At 37.0% G+C, this 19,020-nt stretch overlaps 1 protein-coding gene and 1 pseudogene across 3 annotated transcripts in view; one reads left to right on the forward strand and one right to left on the reverse strand.

The window, feature by feature from the left end:
* Positions 1–19,020, forward strand: part of Sbf2 (SET binding factor 2) — a 411,329-nt gene that overhangs the window by 135,028 nt on the left and 257,281 nt on the right. The gene's annotated exons all lie outside the window — the stretch shown is intronic.
* On the reverse strand, positions 4,628–5,140 carry LOC121457608 (annotated as a pseudogene).

The following is a 19,020-nucleotide window of genomic DNA, read 5'->3' on the forward strand; positions in this document are numbered from 1 at the left end:
TACTACTTACTAAGTAAGCTACTTAGAGAAAAGAAAAGGAAATTTTACTCAAGTATATTGCACACATTTATGAGCTGAACCTCATGTTACCATTCTTACTCTAATTTTTTCCCCATCAGACTCTTCCTTGAGTGTCTCTTAAGAAAATGCACGTTACAGGGATCCATGCTTTTATGGCATCACAACCCTTGATTGATCTTGAATTCAATAGATAAAATAACAGGTGAATCCAGCTATTGAAATAGTGAGACCTAGGCAGAGAGGTTAAAGTCATAGTAATGTGGTGACTCATGACAGAGTTGCTGTGGCAGAAGACAGAAAAAAAGCATAGACAAGTTAGGGTGTGTGTTTATAACTAGAAAAGCATACGCTTTACAAGCCGTGCACATTCCCAAGAGTACGTACTAGCAGTTTGTCACCACTGATAGTCATAGTATTCTTTGAGAGTATTAGGTCTCATCACCTGTTCTAACAAGTGATCTTTAAAAAACAGTGTGCGTGTGTAGATATAAAGGTAGCTTTCGTGTACATGCGTTTGTTGTGGATTCCATTGTTACTTGCATTTGCTAGAATTTTATGCTAGATAGTAGTATTTGATGATTTAGTGACAGCCAGAGGGTTCTCCTGTGAGGGAAACCAAGTTCCCTTTTAAAAAGATTTGTGATACTTAATTTTATTCTTTTATTGTTTGCTTGTTTACCTAATTTTAGCCACCTGGGCTCTTTGCCACACAATTGAGAGTGCCGAATAAATGATATGCTAGAAAATTCTTATGACTCAAACACTTAGCCCCATTTCATGCTTTTTTTTTTTTTTGATTCCCAGCTTCATACTCTAAAATATCAGAGAAATATAGTTTATTCTTCAGGCCTTTATGAAAGTTCTTGGATTATGGAAATACATATTCTTAGAGAACTGTTTGTTGCTTTCTTTTAAAAATTAGGAAACTTCTGGTGAAAGATCAACTATTACTCACACTTAAAACTGACTGTGAGAGGCAGGTTTTCCTTTCCTTCTTACTACCATTTGGTGGGACGAAAGGAAACAAAAAAATTTCCTGATCAAAGCACTGTTGGGGTTTTATAAATACAGTCGGGGAAGGGGGTTTCAGGGCCCTCAAGAACATTTCCATTTTCATGTCAAATCCTTCCTTAAGGACAAATGAGGGTGAATAAATCCTCTTAAAGGAAAGAAGAATTGAGAGATTTCAGAGAAGGAAATAAGTTGAGTCTGAGTAAACCAGGCGAACTTAAAACTGTTCCATGTGTATTTCAAGCATTGCCTCTCTGTGTATATTTTATTCCTGTGATCTGGTTCTTTATCAGTTGGTGGATGATACTTATTTGATGTTGCCTAGCATTATGAAAATAATTTCACTCTATGGAATAACTATTTGTAGTTTACATGCTGTTTTCAATTTAGACATTAGACCTGAAGTCAGAGAATCTTTTTAATGAAGAAACCAAATAAACAAAAAATCCCTCAAGAAACCTTCAGTGTTGGGGTCTGTAAGGATGCACATCAATATGAATACTTAGACCTGACAATCACTAATGATAAATATACTCACTGCTAAAGACAAGAGCTACTCAGTCTTTGTTACATAAAGTTTAGAAAACATGCTAAAATTTACCAGAGATTTAGGCAAAGATCACAGATTTATGTAGTAAAGTACATTATTAATACAGCTACTTCAATTTTGAGCCTAAGATTTCTATCTTAAATATGTTAATATGTAAAATCACTCCTCTGTGACAGTGTTCAGTCCTGACCATTGCTGGCAGGATATGAACTTGGAGGAGCAGAGTGTTCTTTTTTTAGTAGCCTTTTTTCCCCTGCAGATGTGACTTTAACAAAGGAAGGTGTATGAGGGAGAAGTAATCAGCAGTAGAAATAACAACAGTCGTTTGTTAAAGTAATTTAGATACAGAAATTGTTTAACTGTTTAAAATATACGGCTTGGCAAGCCAAGGCAGAAAGATTGTTGAGTTTTGCATTATTTTGAACAGTTATAAAACCCCCTTTAAAAAGTCTTTATTTGTGTTCTAGAAATTAAAAATAATTTGTTTAAGCATCATTTTCTAATTTTATGTAAAATAGACTTTTAGTTTTTCTTCTAAAATGGAAGAAGAAAATTGATGGTGATATTATAAGCAACTACTTATTAAAGACTGAGAGATTCTTTGTAAGTACTTTTACCTAATGCACACATTAGAAACATACGTTTTTATGATTACAATTCAAAGTTTGATATTAAGGCAGAACTAAGTTTTATTGGTTAGATTAGATGTTGGAAAATATGTAAATAAGGATTCTTACTTTGTTGAAGAATTTGACTACAAGAATGTGGTTGCTTGTATGTCTTGTCCTGCCTAACTCTTGACTTACTGCATTTTTTTCTTTGTTGTACTTGAGTCCCTGTTGTAATCTGGAATGCCAAAAGAACTTTCAGGAAGGACATAAGTCTTACTTTAAAAATGTACAAATAGGAATAGAGTCATTGGTCAGTGAGTGAGGATAACTGAATTCAGTTTGCTGCTGTTTAAATGGTCTAATGTCCTGTCCTTTAGTGTAACTAACATTTGCATTCAGTATCTACTGGTTGAGGTGAAGGAAAGGTGAATTCTAATGAATCAGAGCAGGAATTGAAAGAGACTTTGTTTGTTTCTTTAATTTGTTTTGTAATAAGATCAGTTGTTTCAGGGGTTAACCACGTTGTAGTGACATGAAGAATCGCACGTTGTTTTGTGAGATGAAAATTCTTCTCATTCATCATGGATTCCAGAAAGAGGACTTTTGACCAGAAGTATTGTATTCCTTCCTTCCTCCTGCGTTTTGTTTAAATTAGATCCTCCTCATTCTTTAGGAACGTCATAGCATTACAGCTTTGCTGTAATCCTCAGAAGGAATCATATTGCATGGCTATAATTAGGGATAAAAAAGTGTGAATAGTACTGAAACACAGCTTTGTATTTCTAAGAGGTCACCAGTGCTGTCCACTCGTTTCCTTTGAACAGTCACCCTTCATTTATGTTGACACTTTGAGGTTCATAAACTTTCAGTCTACTCAAAAACGTGGAAAGTTGTGAGTTAAAATGCAAAAAACAACTCAATAACGGGCCTGTTTGTATTTTAAAGTTTCATTAAGTTGGAAAGCAAAGTAGAGCCTAGGGTTTGGTTCTTAGAGTTTGATTTGCCTTGTTCATGTGTCAATACTGTGAAAGCAAAACCGTTTCCAAACTGGACTTTGGACAGCTGAACTACTTTTAACTCTTTGGTTGAGGATTCATTTAATTTTCTAAGATTGAATCTTCTGTTTTTAAAGCCTCCTTCCTTTCTCCTCCCCTTCTCTGTGGCTCCCTTCTTTGCTGCCTTCTCTCTTCTAGCCTCTTCTTTAGCATCTCTTTATTCTCCAGTCCTCATTTTTCCTTCTTTCATGCATTCTGTTGAACTCAGGGCCTCGTCAGCCTACTTGGCTTCTCTCACTAAGCTATACTCTAGCCCTAAGACCCTCCTCTTTCTAATAATTTCTCTCCTCTGGTGGAGAAGAGATGGGTGCTTTCCATACTCCAAAGGCTTTCAAGGTCTGTTAGGGAAAGGAATAGTTTAGAAAGGAACAGGTGCATACTGCTGTAACTGTGTAATTACATAACAGCATGCACCTAGCTCTATTGGCAACGCAGAATGAATTTGAGTGAAATCTGAATTGAGTGAAGGCTGATTAGATTTATTTATTTATTTATTTATTTATTTATTGCTATAGAGCGACACTGGTATTGAACAGACCAAAGTAGAGTTGTAAAATGGAAACTTGCTCAAAGGACTAGACTTGACTCAGTCAGGGAGTGGGGGAAGGAGGAGTAGAAATTGCAGTTCTTCAAATTTATGAAGCCAGGTAGTGGAGGGCCTTGAAAGTTGGGAGTATCTATAATTGAAGTAGGAAGCAATAAGAAACCATTGTAAATTGTTTGCTTGGTTTCTCTTCCCTCCATCCCACCATCCGTCCCTCCATCCCTCCCTCCCTTCCTTCCTTTTTAATTTCATTTTATATTCCAACACCAGTTCTCACTCCCACCCCTCCTCCTACCCTCCCTCACTTCCCCCATCTCTCCCCCTATCCACTCCTCCCAAAGGGTAATGCCTCCCATGGGGAGTCAACAAAACCTGGCACGTTAAGTTGAAGTAGGACCAGGCCCAAGGCTGAACAGGGCTTCCCACCATAAGGAATGGGCTTCAAAAAACTAGGTCATACACCAAGGATAGATCCTGGTCCCACTGCCAGAGGCCCCTCAGCCCAAGTTACCCAACCTTTTTCTGTCTGTCCTATCCTTTGTTCTTGTACTTTAGCCATAGGCCTTTGCCAGAATGGTTGCTTCTGTTCTTGATCCTCTGAATCTTTACCCTGGAGAAGTAAATTTCTTAAAAAAGCAGGAAAATAAACACAAGAAGTAGAACTAATAATAATAAAGATAATAATTATTAATAAAAATAATTAAAGCATAAATTAGTTTAGAATGAGTGTAGGTAAATCACAGATTCAAAGAAAAGAGATATTAAGAACAATGAAGACAGAGTGAGAAGAGAGGGTTCAGTTTTTGTCTTTATTACATGAGCTACGGATGACATCTTATTTGCTTTTCCAGACTTTGATCTTCCTCAGACAGAACTCTAAAGATCCTTTTCCTCAAGCACGTAGCCTTCTCTACCGCACTGGCCCAGGCTTGATGCAGTGCAGGCCACTTGCTGGACTGGTCCTGTTGGAACTGCTTCACCACATGACCCCCGATGTTGCCATTCTTTTTCCTTTCATCATATTTCTTTTAATTTTGATTGTTTTTTTTTTTTGTTTGTTTGTTTAAAATCTCTTTCTCCTCAAGAGTCAACTTGGCCTCTTCTTGGCTCAGGGGCAGTGTGAAGTGGGATTCTACCACTGCTTGGTGTGCTGTCAGTGAGTACAATGCAGTTCTTCACCAGGGTGTTGGTGCATTGCAGACAGCAGCAATGATCCTTGTTTTTTGAGTGCAACACTCAGAGCCCCAGGAGAAGTTCCTCGCATCCAATCTCATGGCATGTTCTTTTTTATTGTCTCCTCAAACTCAGATTGTATGTGATATGGGCCAATCCTAGTGTTGACAACAGGTTATTCCAGCTCACACTTCTACTTCTTGTGCTGTAGAGGGGCTTTGTCTTGTCCCCATTGGTCCCAAGAGATGTTTATCACTTGACACTGCTGGACAGGGAAAGGACAAAGCTTCCTAGTCTGGTTTTTAGAACATTGCCCTCCTCCTGTCTTATAGGAGTTCTCAATCCCGAAATTACATTGTCTGAGAAAAGAGAAAAACTGTTTTTCTAAAGCTGGAGGAAACAGAGACCTCAGGATGATGATGCATGCGAAGTTCCAAAGATAAATAAAATTACATTGTAATTAGTAATAGCTAATATTTGCTGATTGGTTTTTATGTCCCAAGTGCCATTACATGTATTGCTTCATTTAATTTCTTCTGTAATCTTTTAGAGAAAGCACTGCCTTTTTTCCTGTTTCAAAATTGAGTTAACTAAAGTTCAGGTAAACTAAATAACTTATCTAAGTCCTCACAACTAGTATTTAAAGTTTATGTTTTCTCCCAGCACTTTTAGAATTGAGAGCAGGATCTCATGCTTGCTAGATAAATGTGCTACGAATTAGCTATCCCCAAGATCTCTTATAAAACACACACACACGCACACACATACACACAGCAAAACAGCTACTACCAACCACAAAAGGAGTTGTATTTTCCAATAGTGTCTGACTGGTCTTGAATTCACTCTTATAGCCCAGGTAAGCCTTGAATTTATAGTCTCAGTCTCTGGGTCCTGGAATTACAGACATGTTTCACTAGGCTTGATCTAAAACATTTAAACTTAAATAGTAATCTTGATCAAAGGGATTAAGAATTAAGAGAAAAACTAATAACATTAATACCGTGAAGAACATATACTAAGATTTTAAAAATTATAGTAGTATCTTTGAACAGAATTTATTCTAGGAATATGAAAAATTTGTGCACAATTTAAAATTTCTGCTTTTCTAGAAATAGAAAAGGAAGTGGAAAAGAACTAGAGCCATTAATGAGGGAGACTCGTTAGTCCTTAAACACTGTGTAGGAGACATTTTACTTGGGAATGTCACAGAAACTTTAGTGATTCACCAACATTTCACATTAAGTATTCCAGAAGATGAAACAGTTGAATGCTTTCCGTGGAGCACCCTAGAGAGCGGCTTTCCTGAGCACAGCTTGCTTTGCTCTCTAGCTCAGCACTGCATTGCAGTACTTGAAGTCCCTAGGCCACAGTAGGCTCTCATTAAATACTTGACAAAGAAATAAATCAAATAATATTTTAGCTCATGTTTTCAAATATTTATTAATCATATTCTCTGTTATTTAACCTATCAAAATTCCTATAGTGACATGCTAAATAAAATAAGTTTTTTTAAAATATTTGTTTTCTGGTTTACTTTCTGGAAATGTTTATGCGATTGAAATAAAATACATTAGATTATAAAAGCGTAATGCCGAAAGTATGATGTTAGAACTCGGTCTCACAGAAACAGCAATGCTTTGTAAATGTAAAGACAGTTTAGGAGTGGCTAGTGCTAGAGTTCAGGTGTTGAGGGTGCCTGGCAGGGACATGTGAAGCTCTCGGTTCAGGTCTAGCACTGCCAAATAAAAGCAAGAAAAACAATAATAATTTGAAAGGAGAAAAACTTTTCATTTCTGTTTTCTCTTAATAACTTACAAATTTGATGCCCCCCCCCCCCCCCCGTGTTTCATTTTGTTTTCAACATTCTTAGTAGGCTTTTGTTGCAAGGAATAATCTCATAGTCTTTAAAATTTTTAATTTTATATCATTAAAATAATTTTGCTTTCCTGATATTACCTTTTTTGTTTTTTCTTTTCACTTTTTTTTCTGAGTACTACCCAAATATGTTTTTGCTAATTGATACATGTTGGATTACAGTTATTCTTACCTGTTGGTGAATGGGAGGTTTACCTTCAGGAACATTTTTTATTTTTATTGTTTATGAATATAATTCAAGGAAAAGTGATAATGTGTTTTAGAAATTAGGATTTAATCTTTCCCTTTTTTCTTTTCTTTTTTATTAAGAATTTATTTGATACAGTCTTTTCTCATTTTACATAGCTATCCCCATTCCTTCCCCCGCCCCACTCCCACCCACCTTTCCACTCCCGCCCATCCATCTACTCCTCAAAAAGGCTAAGACTTCACATGGTAAGTCAACAAAGTCTGACATTTCACTCTGAGGCAAGACCAAGCTCCTCACTCTTCCATCTAGGCTGAGCAAGGACAACGTGCTAGGATTTAATCTTAATGTATATGGAATGTGACACTTTAGTTCATGGCTAGTCTCATCCAGATTTTGCTTCTTAAAACTAGAAGCTTTATGCAATTCAGAGTAAGTCTCTGTCATTCAAGTATAATATTAAATAAAATTTATAATTGGTTCCTTTTAAATAAATAGTTTTTTTGGCCCTTGATATAATTTCTCATTTCTTTTAAAATATTTTCAGATTTTTAACTTTTTAATTGTGTGTGTGTGTGTTTGTGGGTATCTGCTGATGCAAGAGGGCCTTCAATCTGCTGTAGCTAGACTTACAGGTGCTTTAAGCAGATGGACATGGATGCTGGGCAGTAGACTTGGATCTTCTGCAAAAGCAATACATACTTTTAACTGATGAGCCATCTCTCCAGTTACTAGAATTTCTTTTCAATTAAATTTTTAAAAACTTATTACTGTGTGTATGTGTATCACATATGTGTGTGTGATTGCAGGTATGGGTGTAGTGTGATGCATGTGTATAGGTCAGAGGACAAATTTCTGGTAGAATAATTCCTCTTCCTCTTTCCCATTGGTAGAGTTTTTAATAGTGAAAAACATACACCTGAAATAGACCTCTTTAACTAAATGTTGTTCTTTCTTTGTATAAAGTATAACCACAATTATATATTTCCACAGAATTATTCTTAGCAAAGCTCAATAGTTTTGGCACAACAGGAAAAGTTATGCATTGAATATGTATGCATGTGAAAGAAATCATGTCTTGTTCTATCTGTACTGGAAAAGAAACACTGTTCTATGAGTTGAGTACCTTACAGTTTTCCTAAACCCAGGACATTCTTTCTTGGTTTTTATTCTACAGTTATTGTAGTAACTGGTTTCCAGCATCCATGTCCATCAAGAAATCATCTTCATTCTTTAAATTAAACAGTGATCATTTCTAAAATACCTCCTACCTGGGAAAATTTTTCTTTTAGTTTAGAATTTGAATCATTTGAGTAATCTTTATTACTGTGAAATCATTTAAAATTAATTTTAGATTAAAATAGGCTGTTAAATTTAAAACAGTCTTTTTTATGCCAGGATAAAATAAATATAAATTTCTTATTAAGTGACTGAAAACAGTTGTACAAAAATGAAGTCAGTCTAATGTGTTTGTATAAATGTATTTATGCCTCAGTAATTTGCAGTGGTACATGAGTTGCCATTCTTTCTTGGTGGATTAGGCAATTATCATTTAAAATAAAAACTAAGATTAAATCTATCTGTTCATAATTCTTTTTTGTGGCTTTTCAAGACAGGGTTTCTCTGTAGCTTTAGAGGCTGTCCTAGAACTAGCTCTTATAGACCAGACTGGCCTCGAACTCACAGAGATCTGCCTAACCTCTGCCTAATCTGAGTGCTGGGATTAAAGGCGTGTGCCACCACCACCCTGCTCTGTTCATAATTCTTATAATTAAGTTGTCTTTCTGTATCACTTCTGCATAAAAATAACATCTCATCTATTTTCTTGACTTGTCTTCTGTTAAATATTTAGTAGGATCTGTTAAATGTTTGAAAGATCTCTGATGGAGGGGGCAAAAGAAATGTAAGACCCCCAAGGTCTGAAGAGATAACTTATTGGTGAAGAGAACTTGTTCTTTCAGAGAATCCAGATTTGATTCCCAGCAGCCATATGGCGGCTCACAACAATCTCCTATCTCCAGTTTTCGGGTATTTGATGCTCTTCTCTGACCTCTGGGTGTACCAGACACATAGATATGCATGCAGGCAAAAAGTAATACACACACACACACACACACACACACACACACACAGAGAGAGAGAGAGAGAGAGAGAGAGAGAGAGAAAGAGAGAGAGAGAGCGCCACGCAGGCAAAACACTCAAAAACACCCAAACACATAAAGTAATCATGCATGCATACATACATACATCCTTACATACATATGTCCCGAAGACCACTTTTGTTTAAGTTCTTAATATGCTTGTAATTGGATTTTGTGATGCTAAATTTTAAATTTTAAAACATGTCATTGGCATTTAAAATATTATAAAACTTTAAGATTATAAAATTAGATTTTCTTAAATTTTATTGTGGTCATTAATTTACCATTGTAGATTACTTTTTCTTTGTATATAAAAGTTTACCTTGGATTTTGAAGTCATGCATTGAATTAAAACTGAAGGTAAACTTTTTTCCTTCAGTCTCTATGTACTGTGAAGGTTATTTAAAACTATTTCTGTTGTGATTAATATGGCTAGTGAACACAGAAGTAAGTAAGTGTGAGGTTGATGAAGTTGATGTTCACCGATAATGTAGAAGAGTGAATGGTTCTTTAGTCTAGTGATTAACGCCTTAGAGTGGTGGATACTGAGGATCTGTAGGATTTCCTCTTTGCTAATTCTATCCAGTGTTATTTTTAAGTAGAGAAATGTTTTATTTGTCCTCATATTTATAAAATGTATTTGGAAGAAGAAATTCACATCTGGTTCATGGATTTCCTCCATGGAGATGTTCCAAATTCAGTGTCAAGATTAGAGCTGTACTCATAGGGTTTGCAGAATCTTGTGTGGAATTTGAAATATTTTGTTTGGAAGTAGTTGGGAGAAACAATTGATTCAGATGTTTTTGTTGAGTTCTAATTTTAGATGTATTTCTCCCTCATTAAAATTAAAAAACGTTTTGTGCTTCATCGTATAATCAAGGTACATTTATAGTATAATCAAGGCACATGCCAACATTGTTTACATTTAAGCTGTTTTAGATGACCATTTTCAATCTTGTTTTTATGAGAGACAGATAAATTGTTAGATTTACTCGAATTTGATCCTTGGTAACCATAACTATTACTAGAGAGTTACTTCTCATTCATAGTGGGTAGTCTTGATTATTCTGTCATACTTCCTTGATACCATTTCAAAGCAGCAATAGTCACTTTTTAATTGTTGTTTTCTTAATGTCTTCCCAAATGAGATGTATTACTTGAATATAGTGATTGAACAAAGTGTTTCACTCTCTTACAATGGCTAACAAACATCTTTGTGCCTGAATGGAATTGGTCTCTGGAGTAGCATAAAGTAGAAGCACTTATCGGCTCAGTCCAAGAAGGATGCAAACTAAAAATAATACTGTCAAGCTTTTGTGAATTATTTGTCTTATGCATTGAGATTGCCAAACTGAACTGCTAGTCATGGGAGTTAAACCTGATACACTGGAACAAATGGGTGTTGCTTAGTCAGTCTCATTAAAGATGGTTGATATTTTTCAAACATTGTATTTTGGTCCTTTAATGTGATATATTTTCCTTGGAATAACACCATAAAGTTTATTAATAGATAAATCTACATTTATTTGGTTTGCTATGTTTAACTTTAAACTTTCAGTGGAATAGGAAGCATGCATTTTGCATATGTGTTTAATTTAGTAGTTTCTAAACAATGCAGCAAGAATTTTTGTGTTGAGCAGATTTTCCAGTGCATTATTAAATGCTTACTGTTAAGGGTTGGGGAAGAGGGAGTCCTGTGAGAGTTCACACTTTTCTCCACTTTCGCCTTTCTTCTCATATAATAATTGCAAGGTAAACTTTTGTCATGTTAATGAGAATGAAAATGGATACACTGAATTATTTGGTTATAGGTATGTTAATTTTTCAGTCTGTTTTGATGTACCATTTTAACAGTTTCTTGTTGGCTTTTGCAACCTTCCTGATGTCTCTCACTTCTTGGTTTTGCCTTTCTAACCTCCCTGGTCTACAAGCATCACTTGATGGTTAGCACAGGGAGTAGTGTGAGTTAGTGTTCCTGTGGTCACTGACTGCACAGGCCTTCACCAAGGATCCATGTGGGGACTGTTGGGAAACAAGCATTAAGCTCTCTGATTTGCATTGATTTCCTATTTAGGATAGCCACTGTCACCCTGTTAATTATTGAATTTGCAACTCAGATTGTTCTCTTCTTCCTCAATTCCACCTTTTTTGGGGGGAGGGGGACCATTTTGCTATGTAGCCCAGACTGTCATCCTCCAATTCATGATCTTCTCATCTCAGTAACTGGAGTGCTGAGGTCGTAGCTCCCTTCTTTTCACTTGTTAAAAAACTCTAGTTTTGCTTTTTTTTTATTTTGTTTTGAGTTTAAATTGTATAGGCTTAGTATCATTCATGATTGCATTTTGAAATTTCAAAATGTTGGTTTTCTCATTGCTGGTAACTTTAGTAACTTTTTTGAGGTGACGGCGTTTTATTTTTAAGATAGGTTTCTCTATGTAACCTTGGCTGTCCTGGCACTCACTATGTAGACCAGGCTGTACTCAATCCACCTGCTTCTGCTTCACAAGTGCTGGGATTAAAGGCACTCAGCTCACTCTAATAACTTTTAATATACGTTTATATCCATGAAAGAAGCTGTCACTACAATCAAGATAATGGAGCAAAAAGTTTCTCATGCCTCTTTGTAATCCTGTCTTCTAATCACCCTCTGCCTCTGACAACAGCCATTTTGTTTTCTGTCTCTGGAGTTACATAAATTGAATGATATTCCTCAACAGATGTATCTGCCCATAATGTATACATGGACTGTATTTGAAAAAGAGAGTCTGAAATGTAATTAAGTATTTAAAGACAGATAATCCTTTATTAGCATGGTCCTAGTCACTGTTCTATTGCTGTGAAGAGACACCATGACCAAGGCAACTCTTATAAAAGAAAGCATTTAATTGGGGATTTGCTTACAGTTTCAGAGTCAGTTTCAGGTCCGATGTCATCATGATGGTAGAGAGCATGGCACCAGGCAGGGTGCTTGAGCAGCTTCTTGGGAATTTTACATCTTGGTCCACAAGTAGCAGGCAGAGAGATGGGGAGGCCCATTGGGCTAGGCATGGGCTTTGGAAACATCAGAGCCCACCCCCAGTGACACCTCCTCCAATAACTCACCTAATCCTTCCAAGCAGTTCACCAACTGGAGACTAAGCAGGAAGGCATATGAGCCTTTGGGGCCATCTCATTCAAACTGTTAGCATGAGACCTAAATACAGTTAAAAATGTCTTTTGAAGAGAAGAGATAATGTGATTGAAAGAGGTAGAGATTAAAGTGATACCTCATAAGACAGGGAATTCCAAGAATTGTTAGCATCTACCAGAATGAAGGTGAGCAGCAAAAAGCTTCCAGAATAAACCATTTATGCCAGCAACCTGATTTTGAACTTTGGACCACTAGAACATTAATAGAATAAATTTCTGCTGTGGTAAATCATTGAATTTGTGTAATTTGTTACAGTAGCACTCTGAGATCAGTTTGTAGCCTAGTGTAGTAGTACACACCTTTAATCCCAGTACCCAGGAAGCCTAATCTCTGATTTCTAGGTTAGCCTTGTCTACAGAGTGATTTCCAGGTTAGCCAGGACTATACAGTGAGGCCTTGTCACAAAACTTGTTTTTGCTATTTGGTGTGATGATAGCTCAGTGAGTAAAGGTGTCTGCTGCCAAGCCTGACAGATCCTTGAGGCCCAGGCTATAGTGTTGGGGGCGGTACTTGTTGTTTCCTGGCTGCTTAGCCCTGAAATAATCACATAGAAACTATATAGTACTGTTTGGCCCATTAGCTCTAACTTCTTATTGGCTAACTCTTACATCTTAATTTAACCCATTTCTAGTAATCTGTGTATCACCACATGGCTGTGGCTTACCGGGCAAGATTCCAACTGGTATCTGTCTCTGATAGGGCTACATGGCTTCTCTCTGACTCCGCTCTTCTTTCTCCCAGCATTCTGTTTAGTTTCCCCCACCTACCTAAGTTCTGCCCTATCAACAGGCCCAAAGCAGCTTCTTTATTAACTAGTGGTATTCACAACATACAGAGGGGAATCCCTCATCACTGTAGAAGGGGAAAACTAACTTCTACAAGTTGTTCTCTGACCTACACATATAAATATGGCACATGAGCCTACACACACCCAAATAAATAAGTAGAAAAACAAACAAATAAATAAGTGTGCTGAAAAAACTTGAAGCCTAGAGAGCTGGCTCAGCAGTTAAGAGCACTGGCTACTCTTCCTGAGGACCAGAGTTCAGTTTCCTGTTCCCACATTGTGGTTTACAGGTGTCCGTAACTCCAGTTCTAGGAAACTAGTGCTGTTTTCTGTTTTCCTTGGGTTCTAGGCACACATGTGCACAAATATTAACACAGGTTTCATGCATACACATAAAATAAAAATGAATATAAAAAATTAAAAGCTAATATTATTTTAAGTGTTCTGCAGTTTTTTTTTCTAAGGACTAATCCACATTTAAAACAATTAGTTAAAAGCCACTATTATTGTAATTTTAGTTTGTGACTTCAGAGTTTATTTTATGCATAATTTAAAAGATTAGGTAGGGACCAGAAAGGTGACTCAGTGAGTACATTTGCTTGCTATGCAAGCTCGATACTCTGAGTTTGATCCCTGGAACTCATGTAAAATAGAAACAGAAAACCAGCTCCACAGACCTGTCCTCTGATCTTCACACATGTGCTTTAGTATGTTCCTGATTTTCCCATAATATACTTACACAGATGTAGGCGGAGGCTGCTTGTTCATTTCCTGGATGCCCAGACCCAAAAAAACCCATACAGAAACTGTATAAATTGAAACACTGCTTGGCCTATTAGCTTATGCATATTTATTGCTATCTCTTATGTCTTAAATTAACCCATTTCTATTAATCTGTGCACCCCACATTCAAAGGAAGATGGTTCATCCTACTAAATAGTTCTTCAAGAGTAATGAGGGTCAGATATATTGGAATTTGAGCAAGTTAATAAAATTTCCTAATTCTTGATTATTTCATCAGAATTTGTTGAAATTTTTCCTACTTTTTTATTAGTTTAGTGATATCTTACTTATATTTGTGGGTTCTGCTTAAATAACATGTAGTTAGCTAGAATATAATTCTTTTTGTTTGTTTGTTTTTTGTTTTTTTGAGACAGGGTTTCTCTGTAGCTTTGGAGCCTGTCCTGGAACTAGCTGTTGTAGACCAGGCTGGACTTGAACTCACAGAGATCTGCCTGCCTCTGCCTCCTGAGTGCTGGGATTAAAGGCGTGCGCCACCACTACCTGGCATCTAGAATATAATTCTATTCTACTGCGTGGTTTTAACTGTTTAATCCAGAGTGAGAATGAGTCAGTATGTCAGCTCCATTAAAGTGAGTAATATATAGAGTAATATATAGTTTATAAAGGATATTTATTTTCTTGCTGGGCAGTGGTGGCACACGCCTTTAATCCCAGCACTTGGGAGGCAGAGGTAGACAGATCTCTGTGAGTTTGAGGCCATCTAGTCTGCAGAGCAAGTTCCAGCACAGGCAAGCAACACAGATACAACCTATCCTGAAAACTCAGTAACAACAACAACAAAAATTATTTTTCACAAACCAAAAGTCTGGAATATTCTGTCAAGGCACCAGCAGGATAGTTGTCTGTTGAGGGCATGGATTTAGTTTCCAAGATGGTACTTGTTACATTGTCTTTCAGAGGGTACACAAACCATTTCCTCTAATGGTGGAAGGGGCCAAAGGGTAAACTTGCTCCCTCTAGCCCTTTTATAGAGTTTTCTAATCCTATTCATAATTGAGCCCTTTCACAGTGACTTAAGCACTCCTTAAACACTAGCTCCACTTGGTAGTGTTATTACACTCATTATTAAAGTTCAGCACATAAATTTGGGGGGAGCAGTCTTTAGATCATCACAGAATAGTGGGGTCTGGAGAGAACAGAAGCAATCAACTGCTGCAAATGTGCTGGTTTATTTTCTCTTTTTTCTTCCTCAAGGCATCTTTATAATAAATACCCAGGGGTGGTTATGTGTTTTGTTTTTTAAACAGCATATAGTCATGTCAGAATCGTTTGGTACTTTATAAAATAGTTTTCTTAGGTGCATGGGATGGCTCAGCTGATGTAAGCACTTGCACTGCAAACCTGATGACCTGAGTTTGATCTGTGGGTCTCATGATATTAGGGGAAATAGCTGGCTTCCAAAGATGTCCTCTGATCTCCACATGGGCTTGCCCAAACTCCGCCCTTGCCCATAATGATGATTATTATTACAAAGATAATAACATTTTTAGGAAGTTTAAAATAATTGCTAGGTGATTCAGAAGCTCAGTCTTCCTGTAGATGTTGCACTGTTGAGCTGCCTTTCTATGTGAACAGGAAGGCAGGACTTTTCTTGACTTGCCTTGTATGTGCTGCTGCGGTTGCTTTGTTCTCGGCCTTGAACAGTTCCATCACTGTGCAGTTTTCTTCTGAGTATCATGGGCTTGTGAGAAATAATGTAATAATAGTATTTTGAAATGCCTTGTGGGATACATAACCAGCGATTTAGATTTAAATAACTGACTCTTGCTAAAGTAATGGCTATAGCTAAGAGCTTTTGGCTTATTTCATTGCTTTGTCTTTTGTTATTTTTAAATCAGAACCTAGACTTATAAGGACAATCTAGTTTAACAACTAAAGATAGGAAAACATCTTATTTTCTTTATATACTACATCTCATATCAAAACTGGAAAATTTGGATTCACCTCAAGTTTTTATTAAGATATAGTTTTAATTCTATACCTTTGATATGTAAGACTTGGTGGTGCATTATCTGGCATTTAGAAAAATGTAATTTATCTAGATTTTTTAAAAAAATTAGCATTTAAAATACTTAAAATGTATGTGGAAGTTATCTTTGTTGTTGAATCAGTGTGGCATGATTTATAACTCATGGTTCAGTTTACTTTTGAAATAGTTCGCTATTTAAAGTAACTTAAGCAATGGTAGCTTAAAGTAAAGATAACACTAAGTTATTTAGGTATTTGCCTTTGGTCTTAGCCTGATACTTTACTTCTCAGATTTTGCATGGTTGTTTTTACTGGGGACATTTTGTTCACCTGTATAATACTGCTTTCAAGTCTAGATTCAGACAGCAGTAGGGTGATTTTAAACTTTGTGACTGTATGATCTTGAGATAAGAATTCACATCCTCTGACATCTTCATGCAGTTGTTTTTTAAACTTTCTTTTGCTTTGTTTTTTGTTTTGATTTTTGAGATAGGGTTTCTTTGTGTAATAGTCCTGGCTGCCCTGGAACTCGCTCAGTCTCACAGAGATCCACCTGTCGCTGCCTCCCTGAGTGCAGGGATTAAAGGTGTGCGCTACTGTACCCAGCTGTTTATTAAACTTTTTAAAAATTCTTTGTGTTTTCACACCGTACGTCTCCATCACATCCATTTCCCGATCCCTTTGTATCCACCTTCTGCTTTTGCAACCTCCCCTCCCCCAAATTAAATAAAATCTAAGAGAAAAAAGGAAAAAAGAGAGAGGAGGACAAAATAATCAATCTTGTCATGGAAGCTACTGTAGTCTAATACAGTAAGTCATGCAGTAAAACCCTCTTTGCTAAAGAGTCATTGGTCTAGTTCGAGGCCTCTGGTTTCTGCTACATTGTTGACAATGGACCCTCAGTGGAATGCCTCTTGATTATACTACTGTTGCCCTGTCTTGTGGAAATCCTGCCACTTTGGGTCTGCAGTACCATTTCCTTCACATGCTCCAGCAGACGACAGTTGGGGTGGATGTTGGGGTGGGCCAGCACATAACCCTGTTTCTGGGCCTGGGTAATTGCAGAGTTGGTCAGCCCGTCAGCTTTCCCTCGTCCTCACCACCAGTGTAAGCTCTTCTGCATTGTACTGGCAAGTTTAACCCTTGCAGTTTTGATCAAGGAGCAGGACAGTTCTGCTTTCATGTCCTTAGGGTCAGATCGCTTACACCTACACCTTCAGGGTCAGCTCTACTGTGTTGCTCAGGCATGGCATAGGGGCCACTCTCCTGAGTGCTGCAACTGATGAGGGGCAGGCAGGGCCAGCTCTCCCACTTGCCTTTGGTGTTGATGGAGGGGTATCTCTTCCCTGTCCATGGTGCTTCTTGACAGACCAGTAATGGCTACAGCTCTCCCTGCTAACAGCTACTGTGCTGCATCACCCACACCTCTGCCAACAGAATTGGCTCTATTGTGCTGCCCAAGCAACGTGCGGGGCCTGCTGTCCCTAGTGTTGCAGCTGGTGGGGGACACAGGCAGCTCCCTGCCCTTATGACCTCAGGGCCAGCTCCCTCACCCCCCATGCTGCCACATGATAGATGAGTGATGGAGACATAAATCTCCCATGCTGACAACTTTGGGGATGGCTCATCATTCACACCTGCCAATGGAGTTTGTTAATTAAAATTTTAATAAATGTTTATTTGCTATGGAATATGACTAATCAAATAGACCATGTGCTTTAATTTTTTTATTCTGTGCCATTTGATTGACTGTAACAGCAATTGTTATTTAAAAATAAATTTTTGGACTTGAGTGATATTCCTTTTATTTGGAGTGCAAATGTTTAGTCCTGTTATAGTTTGCTTAAAATGGCAAGTTAGGTGTTGATTACCTTTTTAAAAAAATATTGAACTGTGTTTATTTCATGGTGTGTCACATTCTCTGTACACATTTAGCATTCTGATATAGTGTAAGAATAATCATTTTAGTACTGGAATAGACTAAATTATGTATTTTGTTTCATTTTTAATATTTTCTTAACATTTAAATACAGTAACTTAAAGAAGTTGCTGTTATACCCCTGAAAAGCTAACCTTGTTGGTAAATGGTATTACCCCACATGCCAGTCCCCGTCCTCCCTTCTGAAGCGTCAGGAAATAATGATGTTAATATCCATATACTCTTTGATCTGCAAAAATTGTATGCAACCAGTACCTAGAGACTTACTTATAAACAGCCATTATAGGAATTTGGGTTTAATTTTTAAAATGCATAGCTATATATATATTAAAAATTATTTCTAAGTGAAATGAAACATTGTATGTCTAATTTTCAGCAAGAAATTAAAATATTTACAAAAAAGTGCTATTTTTATTTATTACAGCTCACGTGGAGGTAGGTCATAGGGCAACTTGTAGAACTGGTTCTCCTACCACGTGAGCTGTTTTTACCCAATGAGCCATATGACTGGCCCTATGTATAAGAATTCTTTTTTGACATATGCCAAGAAGTACTTTTAGATATTCAATCCAGGCACTCTTTTTTTGTTTTGGTTTGTTTTTTTGTGACAGGGTTTCTCTGTCTCGGGTAACTCTGACTCTCCTGGACCTCTGTAGTTCAGGCTGGCCTCAAACTCAACAGAGATCCGCCTACCTCTGTCTCCCGAGTGCTGGGATTAAAGGTGTCTGCCACCAGTGCCTGGCAAGAGTTTTCTTAATTTGTGTGTGTATTCCCTACTGCTTGTAATTTGAAACTTGTGCGTGATAACAATTTATAGTATTTACTTTTTCTTCTATGGTGCATCGTGATTTCACAGTATTAAAAATAACAAGAATTCAGCTTGGTGGCACATACCTAAAAGGCTGAGGAAGGGAAAATACCGGTTTTAAAACAGCTATGGCTTCATATGAGAACCTATTTCCAAGACAAACCACAGAAAGCTGCCAATTGTGCCATTTTAATTTTTAAGGAATATTCAATAATACTTTTAGGTAAAGTATGGACATCACAGATATTTGCAGAACATTTTATCCAAATACAAAAGAATATATCTTCTCAGCAGTTCATGGAATTTTCTTCAGAATTGACCACATACTCAGGTATCAAGGAAGTCTCAACAGATAT

Source organism: Microtus oregoni, unplaced genomic scaffold (assembly GCF_018167655.1).
Source record: "Microtus oregoni isolate MIOR12 unplaced genomic scaffold, Mior012 000016F_ref0000370, whole genome shotgun sequence".
Taxonomy (NCBI): Eukaryota; Metazoa; Chordata; class Mammalia; order Rodentia; family Cricetidae; genus Microtus; species Microtus oregoni.